We start from the raw sequence: 10,593 nt of genomic DNA on the forward strand, positions 1-10,593 counted from the left end.
CCCTAAACCTCTGACTGACAGAAGCTGGGATTGGACAAGAGCGGATGGATCACACTGCAATTGGCCTGTTCTGTTCATTCCTCCTGAAGCACCTGACACTGGCCATTGTTGGAAGATCAGCTCCTGGGCTAGACAGACATTGGTCCGACGCAGTGTTTTTAACATATGTACAATCTACTGTGAGCCACACCTCATTCTGGTGACTCTCACAAGGGTGGATCTTATATTATGGGTGGAACTTGGAAGAGTACCATCACCCTTTTCTCCCCAGTTCAATCCCTGTGTAGAGGATACAGATCACTGGGAGTATGACTGGGAGTAGGCTGTGCTTTAGGGCACAGGCCCCCATTAGGGGTGGTGTGAGTCTGCATGGTCCTAGGGCCAGCCAGCATGCAGGGGGAATGTGTATGCTGCAGCATATATTTCATGATGCAACCAGCTCCCATTACAGACCAATGCCATGGCCCTAACTTCTCCCTGCCCTCTTTGGGATAGTTGTACCTCTGGGAACACAGAGGGAGAAGTCACTGACTTCCCGTGCAGTTATTCCTGGCACTTGCATGGGGTGAGCAACAGAGGGGAAATCTCTGTGTGTCCTCCCCCATCCACAGCCCAGAGTCATTCTGGGTATTAGCTTGTGCTTCTCTCATTATTCTTCTTCTAGAAGTCAGGTCACAGGGCTCTTATATCCATGAGAGGATCTGTGGTGCAGGTGTCAGGGAAAACCCATTACTTTATGAGTAAGTGAGCAGTCAGCTGTGGGCATCTCGATCACAAGCTATTATTCTCCACCTGATTTGTCCACAAGCCAGTTGTGTTTCTCAGAGTAATAGCTCTGCTTCTGCCAACACTATGGAGGGACAGATAGAGCTGAGAGCAGCCTTAGCTGAGTGCCTCAGATTCTGAAAGATGCGTCTGGTAAACTTCCTTTTTACATACCTCTCCCTCAGATTCACACCTCAGAAGATAAGGCTGATCAGGGAAACAGAGCATGCGTCCAATTTATTCATAGTCAATGGACTATACTGTCTCACTCACTCCCTGCAAGAGCTCTGATCTGCAGAAAACCCTTGCTGCTGGCTTGCTAGCTAGCAAATAGGCTGACAGCGTGCAGGCCGGGCACAGGAGCTCTGCTGTATGCATGCTGCTGCTGATGCATTTGCAAAATGCATCACATGCCTGGAGTTCATTTTAGGAACTCTAGGAAACAAATTAAAAAAATGCTTCAGTATATTTCTCCTGTCTAACCTCTTTATCTCATGTTTGTGGGTTGGTTTCCTTTCTCGGTAAGGCAGCATTTGATTAAAGCCAGGAGCATCAGAACTGCTCCTTGCTGATACAGGCACAACACCCAAAGAAACTGGCCAAGAGTATTCCTAGGACAAGGTGAATATAGTTACCCGCATTATTGTTGTAGTAGCTACCTGTAGCAAGGAGCTCATTTCCTTAAGGATTAAGTGGAGATAAGGTATTCAGTGGGACCTATCTATGAATTTTGAGACCAGGCTCAGTTTGCACCTGGATCCAGATCCAGGTTTTGTGGCTACTCCATGGCAGTCCCTAGTGGGCTGAACTGACCATGAAATCCAAACACCCCAGACACTTGGAAGGTTTAAAAATCTAGGTCTGGCTCTGAATTTTGTGGTTGAAACTCATCTCAAGGACTATCCCACATCAAAAATCTATGTGTGGTTTGTGAACAGGCTGAGTCTCGCTCCCATTCTCCACAAACCATGAGCCAGGGTTAAAACTCTTCCCTTCTTAGGGTTTGTCTTCACTAGAAACACAGAAAACAACAGCACAACATAAACCTCAATTTTATCTTCCTTCCCTGAGCTTAGCTGTCCCTAGAGTTCCCTCCAGATCTTGCTCTTTCCTCCCTCTCTGGTTCTTTTGCCACCAGTAGGCACTCCCATCTGCCTTATATCCAGGATGGAGTTAACAAGCAACACTTGCCAAAATGAGTCAGCAGAATTTCATGCTGGGTTCTGCATCTGCAGATCAAATGAGTCAGCAGAAATCCCCTGACATCCTATTGCATGTTTTTATGCTATTTTTAAAAAATCACTAAACCCTGGCAGAAAACAAAATCCAGTTGTTTAAAAATAGAGGTTTTTACCATTGGCAATTTAATTAACAATGAGGTTGATGCTTTGGTTTGTCATCAATCAATAAACATGTATACTCATGTTTGTAAACCTTTGGTAGTACATTTCCTTTCTAATCAGACCCTATTACACTGCAGACTGCAATGTAGAGATGTTATCATGCAGGCTCCTGGCTTTTAAAGGTCACTGGACTTGTAGCTATTTTCAAGGATCATTGAACTGATGTCACTTTGGGAAACTACGTCTGACTCAGGGGCTGCAATTCAGCTGGGACAAGGCTGAAGATGAGGTGGGAGGGAGGCAAGGGTAGAGTGGAGAACAGTACACAGAGAAAAGTAGGGTCATACCATATGACAGGCTTTATCAAACCAGTATTCCTGGACAACTGAATGTAAAAGGAAATATAAAAGTCCCCCCCCGAGAGCATGTAGATAACTTCATTTTAAAGAAATTGACATAGAGTGTTGAATCAAAAGCCACCTCTGGAATGTTATTTGGAAATCCAGCTAATGTTTTTCCATGGCTTTTATACCTGTCCCTAGAGTTATTACCCATACAGCCAGAAACCATGACACAGGACCATGGACACAACATTTGGGTCTGGATTCAGATTTAGAACCCCCATGAAGGTTGGCTGTGTTCGGATACAGTGCCTTGATCTGGCCCTTAAAGACAATGGTCACTTGTGGAATTTGGATTTGAATCCAGGGGCCATAATTTTTGTTTGGAATTTTGCCCATTTCTAGAAATAAACACAGGTCTCAGCACTGAGAAGCTTACTCTTCAAAGCTGGAGTTGGGTTTGTGGGCATAGCTCTGTGCGTAGGGGAAGCTGTAGTCACATTGCCCCACTGGAAGAACCAGGAGCTCACTTGTGCACAGGGGGAAGACACCAGTTTGCCACCCTTTAAGATGGTGCAGCTTCTGTTGATCTCTGGAGATGCACAGCTGTGCTGGCTGGTGGGGGAGGGGCATGGCCCCACCCCCTCCCATACACCTTGAGAAGCATTAGCAGGGATCAGCAGTTCCTAATCTGCAGCTGGGTCTGGCACCAGCATAGGGAGTGTAGGGGGAGAAGGCTCTTTTGCCTCTTTCCCCTACCTGTGCATTCATGCATCCAAAATCTGGCTCTGAGATTGCAGATTAGTCTAAGATTACTGGTAGAGTATGTATTGTAACGTACCACCATCTTCCTCTCCATTATTTGCATTACCCTAGTGGAGTCCTCATCATGTTTTGAATTATAATGGTGTTTTCAGGATCTAATTATTTAGAAGGAAATTTCAGATATCATGGAGGTGGGTTAACTTTTTTCCCCTTCACTCATCATTCTTACTTGGAGACATTTGTCTACTTCTCTTTATTATTTATACTCTAATAGTTCCCAGAATGCAAGAGACAATGTCCAAACATATATGAAGACACAGACCTTGCTCTTTAGAGCTTTGGTAGGAAATCTGCTGCACAAAATAAAAGACCATGAATGCAAAAGAAGGAAAGGAATTATGTAGTGGGGCAGTTAACCCCTCTTCTGCCAAAGTGGGACAAAGTAGGCCTGTGCAGAACCCAGCCAATTAGAGGAAGGCTTAGAAGCAGCCAATCAGGGCCAGGCTGGGTCCTATAAGAAGGGCTGCAGGGACGAGAAGAGCCTGGTCTCTTCCTGGAGTTTGAGGGGGGAAGGACTGGCTAGGGGCAGGGGCTCGCTCGCTCGCTCGCTCGCTCCCTCGCTCGCTCCCTCCCTCCCAGACTGTGGCCTTGATATAGGGGCTGAGTAGATGCTGGGGCTATGGGGAAGTGGCCCAGGGAAAACAGGTAGTAGCCGAGGGTAAGGAGAGGCAGTGAGTGGCTGCTAGCCATAGGGTCCCTGGGTTGAGGCCTAGAATAGTGGGTGCCCCCCCTTCTTTTCCCCACTGGCCACCAAGGGAAGTGGCCACCCAGAGGACTGCAGTTTGCCACTGTGGTGAGAAGCTAAGTGAAGGACTACTGGTTCCCCTGGAATGGGTGGGGGGACAACGGAGTTGGGGTACAGCCGGAGAGCTGTGCCCTGAAGAGGATGCTGTGGTCTGGGATCAATGTGGGTCCCAGACAGCAGAGCAGGTAATAGATTCATAGATACTAAGGTCAGAAGGGACCATTATGATCATCTAGTCTAACCTCCTGCACAACGCAGGCCTCAGAATCTCAACCACCCACTCCTGCGAAAAACCTCTCGCCTATGTCTGAGCTATTGAAGTCCTCAAAGCGTTGTTTAAAGACTTCAAGGAGCAAAGAATCCTCCAGCAAGTGATCCATGCCTCATGCTACAGAGGAAGGCCCTCTTCCTCCAGGACCTCTTCCAATCTGCCCTGCAGGAAAATTCCTTCCTGACCCCAAATATGGTGATCAGCTAAACCCTGAGCATATGGGCAAGATTCACCAGCCAGATACCCAGGAAAGAATTTTCTGTAGTAACTCAGATCCCATCCCATCACAGGCCATTGGGCCTATTTACCACAAATATTTAAAGATCAATTAATTGCCAAAATCATGTTATCCCATCATACCATCTCCTCCATAAACTTATCGAGTTTAATCTTAAAGCCAGATAGGTCTTTTGCCCCCACTGCTTCCATTGGAAGGCTATTCCAAAACGTCACTCCTCTGATGGTTAGAAACCTTCGTCTAATTTCAAGTCTAAACTTCCCAATGACCAATTTATATCTATTTGTTCTTGTGTCCACATTGGTACTGAGCTTAAATAATTCCTCTCCCTCTCCGGTATTTATTCCTCTGATATATTTATAGAGAGCAACCGTATCTCCCCTCCCCCACCACCTGCAGAGGGCACTCCATAGCCAGAACTGAGCTAATTCCCAGAGCAACCAGCAGGAGGTGCTATGGTGGTAAGCATGACCTGTTACAGATTAATTTCTACAGCATCCTGTTTAAGTTGCTTTGTCATCTTTAGTCTTTTCATGTAGCCCTTTCAATGACTAGGGAAAGTAAATAAATTGGCAAGCATATTCCAGTGTGTGAAAGCAAATACTAATAATATTGGGCAGTAATACAAATACTTTTAGCTTGAAGGATCTCTCCATGAGCTTCACAAATACAGGGATCACTTCAACAACCACTGTAGTGGAACCACCTCTGAAGTAGAATTTGGAAATAGGACCTAACTGTTTAGGACATGACATGAAGAAGAAAACTGTATTCAAGTGACACTGCAAGGAGATTTGAGTTAAGCTGACTGTGGTGAATTTGGTCAGGATATTAAGGCTACCAGCCATACTCCTGAGAGAAGTGGCATGGAGGGGAAGTGGGTGTACATGCAGAAGTGACGTGAAAGGGGATCAAACTTATACCCCACTATATTAACTCAGACTCAGTTATACTGCGTTAGATACACTTGCACCCACTCTAGTAGTAAGTAGGAGAGTCTAAATCAGTGTAATTTATATACTGAGGAGTTAGAAGGAGCATGGTTAGCTACAGTAAGGTGGGTGTTTATGTGTATTTGTAACCCTCTTATTTCCCTCTCTCTCCTTAGCGCGCTCTCTCTTCCTCTCAGGCAGCAATTTTAGGCAGGCTTTGCAGTTCCCAATACATTGACACCATTTCTCTGGCCCAACTTCTCTTACAAGTCTCATTTCCCTTTTGATTCAGCTTTCGCTCACTTTGCCTCACTCCACTGCAATCAGTGCAGCCAGATGGAAAGGGCTTTGAAATTTACTTTTTCAAACTGTAACTTTAATTTCTCCTTTTGTTGTCTCTTGTTGAGTTTTCCAGTCGTCCTCAAGTTTCCCTGCTCACCACAGACCTTGCTCTCAAGTCTTGGTTCAGTTTAGGTTTCTGCTCTTCGCACTTCTACTTGCACGGGCATTTCTGTCCTGGGGTTGGCTTTGGAGCACTAATTCACACTACAGCAATGTGTGTCGTTGGCATGTCTGATTCGGAGAGCAACAGAAAACGAACCTACAGAATTTTCTGACAAAAGTCAAAGGGCAACAATTTCAATCACTTTTGAATACAAAAGCAGGGACAAGGATCACACAGTGAACAGTGCCCATGCAACAACCATCCTAAGAAGGAATGAGAATCCTGTGTGTCACACCTCTATTAAAATGCTCCCAGGTGCACAAGACTCAAGGAACCCTTTCCCTATGCTCACCTGCACAGGAAGAAATCATAAGAGCAGACCTTGTGTTTGAGTGCAAGGTCCAGGGAAATATTCTCACCACCTATAGACACTTCAAAGGAGCAGAGCAGGGCCATGGGCCCAACTGCCTTATACACTGGCTGTGGGTTGGCAGCTGGCATGGGAGGATCACTTGGGGAGCTGTAGGACTTGCCTTTGAGCATGCTTCCCCCAGTACCACCAGGGGCATTCTTCCCACCTGTACACTCTGCAGGCAGAGTGAAAAACAGCACTGCCATGCCCTTATGCACAAAGAACCCCTGCCTGGCTTTACCTTTTAAGAACCCAGTACAGCTCTTAATGCTTAAAATGCACAGGACCTCCATGATCAGGGAGAAGGCAGGTAGTCATATCCAGAAGTTTAGGACAATGTGCCTTAGCAGGGAGCGGGCATAGCCATAGCAAGAATCTGGAGATGGGGAATTGGGTCTGCCAACTGTCTCTGAAAGACTCTGAAGATGGGGAGCAGGGCTTCTGGTTGCTGCCTGAAGACCCCATTGAGGAAGTAGTTGCCCTGGATTGTGGTGACTGTCTCAAAATTGGCAGGAACCAACCCTGAAGGTTTTATGAATCACTCCTATATGATTTGCTCCATACATATTATTGTTCATTGGTCACAGAAAGGCACAGATCCTATGCAAAATAAAAACATTGCAAATCTGTAACTAAACCACCAAAACACAATTCTCAAGCCCCTAGTGCAATAACTAGTTAGACCTACCACACTTTGGTGTCTGCGTTGAGACATTTGTGCACTCTTGCCTTTTTTTTTCCCGCACCTAATCTCATCTGAAATTTTGATCAAACCAATCCATATGTGCAAAACATATGTTTGACGGATCCTGAGCTGGTTGGAGAGGAGTGCAGCAAATCTTTTAAAAATGGACAAAATTCTGATTCTGTCCTGTCTTCTGACTTGATTTTTCACAATTTCCCATCATCTTGGTGCATCATGACACAACCTCCTTTGCAAACAGAGCTGGAGTAGAAAACCAGATCTTCAGCGTTGAATGCCAGAAGAGAAATTTAGGATTCCTTTCCAGCACCTATGTTTCATCTTCTCCCTGTTCTGAGCTCACCCTATGGCAATTGTATTTAGGATTGGCCAGGCTGGCTGAGTAGCAGAAAAGTCCATTACTTTTCTAAATAGCATTTTTGATTTTGTCCTTGTGAAGTTTCAGTTCTTTGTTGTTTAGATCAAACCAGTTTTCCATGGAGACTGCAACAGTAGTAGTTTCATCGGCCTGTCATTAGTCAAGTCCCTTTGAAACTTCCTTCAGTTGCTTTTGTGCCTTTCTGTGAGGCACTTTTGCAAAATAGATGCAGGGTTTTGAGAAAAGGTCTCCTTGAACATGCAAATTGTTACAAAATTATGAATGATGTGTGATGGAGTGACTCAGTCATCCACCAACACCAGATGGGGCATAAATCCTAACTTTTCAGTCAACAAACCATGACAAAGGGTTGTTCTGGTGTTTTCTGACCAGGATATTCCCTGATACTGTTCCACAGGCTAGGGATTGCCAGAGCACACCCCCAGCCTGCCTAGTAACACCCCATTTGCCTGTAGGCAGGAGGTAAAGAGCTAGCTAGCTATGATGGCTTTACACCACCCAGGAATTCCCCCATGTCAACAGAATCCCCAGCTGCCCTATGAGGGCTGCTGTCTGCCAGCATGGCACAAAAGGCATGGAGACAGAGAGCAAGATCTATGTCCTTGAAGGTTTGATTTTTCCTCACAATCACTGGTGTAAATCAGGAATAACTACATGATGTAAGAATAACATGGGGGGAGAATCAAACCCTACAATTCAAATGGAAAAAGTACTAGAAAGGACATACATTGGCAGAGGGAAGGACTCGCTGACCTAACAGATCTCATCCGCTGCTGATTTCTGATATTATATTCATCTGTTACTCATATTGAAACTCAACCTGAATTAAAAAAACAAAGTGTTCCCTAGCTTTAAATCCAGCTAAAAGTAAGATGGTACAAACCTGGAAATATTTTCATTCCTGTAATCTGTCATCAGGAAGCCAGCCTGGGAATATTTCACATTGCCATCTAAGCAATTTGATAGTTTGATTATATTAAAGTAATTGCTGAGTGCATTCTTGCTGACTTCTCTGTATTTCCCTGAAGTAATCCCTGCTCAAACGCGCTTGAGGGAAAGAGATTATAAAGTAAGCTTTCTCCTTTGAAATTGATACCCTAAATATCAGAGTCCACTCTAACTGGCTTTTGTAAACATATATCATGCAGACAAATAAGCATTATAAATAACCAGTGAGCAATATAACAATAAATTGATTACAGCATCCACATTTTGAAATATCTGCTTGAATGAGGATATTGCAGAAATACTGCAGAAATTATAGTATCTCCTTTCCTCAAATCAACATTTCCCCAAGTGACTCATTGGCAGCGGAATGCGCAGTGACGCACCAAACCTGCTTTCGGGCACAAAGACTCAAAGCTCTTACTCTGGTAGCACAGGCCTGCAATCTGCGGAAAAGAAATTCCCAAGCAACTATCAGTGTTTTTCTGAGGGAGATCACTCACTTTAGTCCCAAAGTTGCCTCCATTCCACTCCCATCACTTTAATACTTGAAAATTGACATCAGAAAAAAAGACAGGTTTCAGAGTAACAGCCGTGTTAGTCTGTATTCGCAAAAAGAAAAGGAGTACTTGTGGCACCTTAGAGACTAACCAATTTATTTGAGCATAAGCTTTCGTGAGCTACAGCTCACTTCATCGGATGCATACCGTGGAAACTGCAGAAGACATTATATACACAGAGACCATGAAACAATACCTCCTCCCACCCCACTCTCCTGCTGGTAATAGCTTATCTAAAGTGATCACTCTCCTTACAATGTGTATGATAATCAAGGTGGTCCATTTCCAGCACAAATCCAGGTTTTCTCACCCCCCCTTTTCCAAAAACCACACACACAAACTCACTCTCCTGCTGGTAATAGCTTATCCAAAGTGACCACTCTCCTTACAATGTGTATGAAAATCAAGGTGGGCCATTTCCAGCACAAATCCAGGTTTTCTAACCCCCCCGCCCCAAAAAAAACCACACACACACACAAACTCACTCTCCGCTGGTAATAGTTTGTGTGTGGGGGGCGGAGGGTGGATTTGTGCTGGAAATGGCCCAACTTGATTTATTTAAAGTATGACTTGCCAATAAAAAAAAATCATTAAAGCTCCGAGTCAATTGTACTTCGAGTCCCTCTTCGAGTCCACCCCGTATGATGGCACAGGTAGGCTGCAGATAGCTTGGTGTGGAAGAGCTCAGCTCACTCCTTCATAACATCATTTTAATTGCTGAGAAAGAAGGAATTCCTCATCTACTTGTTAGCAACTAGGAGGACAGGCACTGCTTGAATTTCTGGTACCCTAGTAACATTATGAAGTTCTGTTGGTTTCCTGCCTCCTTTTGTTGTCATCAGTGCACCACAAGCACAATGACATCTGTGCACGTGGTGTACAACTTCCACAGGGGCCTTAGATTCTCTGGGCCATCTATGTCCCAGAAATGGAAAGTGACTGTTTAAGGTCCCTGGGTCACTTTGACTTTCTCTGTGTTAAACCCTGTCGTAGGGATGGTGCTGACCAACTCATTGAACTGCAGCCTGTAGAGTGCTGTTGTGTTATCAGCAAAGTTGAACCCCAGGATCATGATGTGAAAGCACTGGAAAGCAGGCAGGCTAGAAAGGATCAGCATCTGGTCCAAGAGTCTCTTCCCCACTGCCAGAGGGAAAAGTGACAGCAGGTTGCCATTGAAAGAGGCAGAGACGGGTACTCTTCAGTGCTCTGAGTTGGAGTCACAGCCACACCAGAGACAGACGTCCAGTGGGCAGGCAATTGGCAAAGGCCAAGGCAGCCTGTGCCTCCTGGCACCTGTGTCCCCATGTTCAAACACTCCTGACCCCAGCACAGGAGAAATCGCAGCCCTGACTCCTCCACATCTCTGCAACTCACCAGTGCAACACTCCACATAGATACAGGCACATTTCAGAAATAATCTGAAGTAATATTGATAAATGAAGCTACTGTCTGTTTCCAACTCTTTCTTGGTGATTAATAAATGGGTTGTTAATTCTCTGCCAGAGCTATTACCATAAGGCCAAGTCACCTGTTTTTTTTTAATCTCAGTTCAAATTTGACTGAACTATCAACAGGAATGGGAAAGTAGTATGAGTAGTCCTGATCTGGACCTTCACTCGTAACTTGAACTGAACCTTTTTTGAACTGCTAAAAAGTTCACTCAATAACAATGAGAAAAAAGTTTAATCT

The 10,593-nt window shown here is 44.8% G+C and overlaps 1 pseudogene across 1 annotated transcript; it reads right to left on the bottom strand.

Annotated features, from left to right (window-relative positions):
* Nucleotides 1-8,700: 8,700 nt before the first annotated feature.
* Nucleotides 8,701-10,021, bottom strand: LOC311515797 (ADP-ribosylation factor-like protein 4A pseudogene; annotated as a pseudogene). Its single transcript has 2 exons — nucleotides 9,518-10,021; nucleotides 8,701-8,790 (listed from the first exon to the last, which is right to left on the bottom strand). The product of its transcript is annotated as an ADP-ribosylation factor-like protein 4A pseudogene (transcript).
* Nucleotides 10,022-10,593: the final 572 nt, after the last annotated feature.

The sequence above is a fragment of the Lepidochelys olivacea genome (assembly GCF_965140295.1).
Source record: "Lepidochelys olivacea isolate rLepOli2 genome assembly, chromosome: 2".
Lineage (NCBI taxonomy): Eukaryota > Metazoa > Chordata > Testudines > Cheloniidae > Lepidochelys > Lepidochelys olivacea.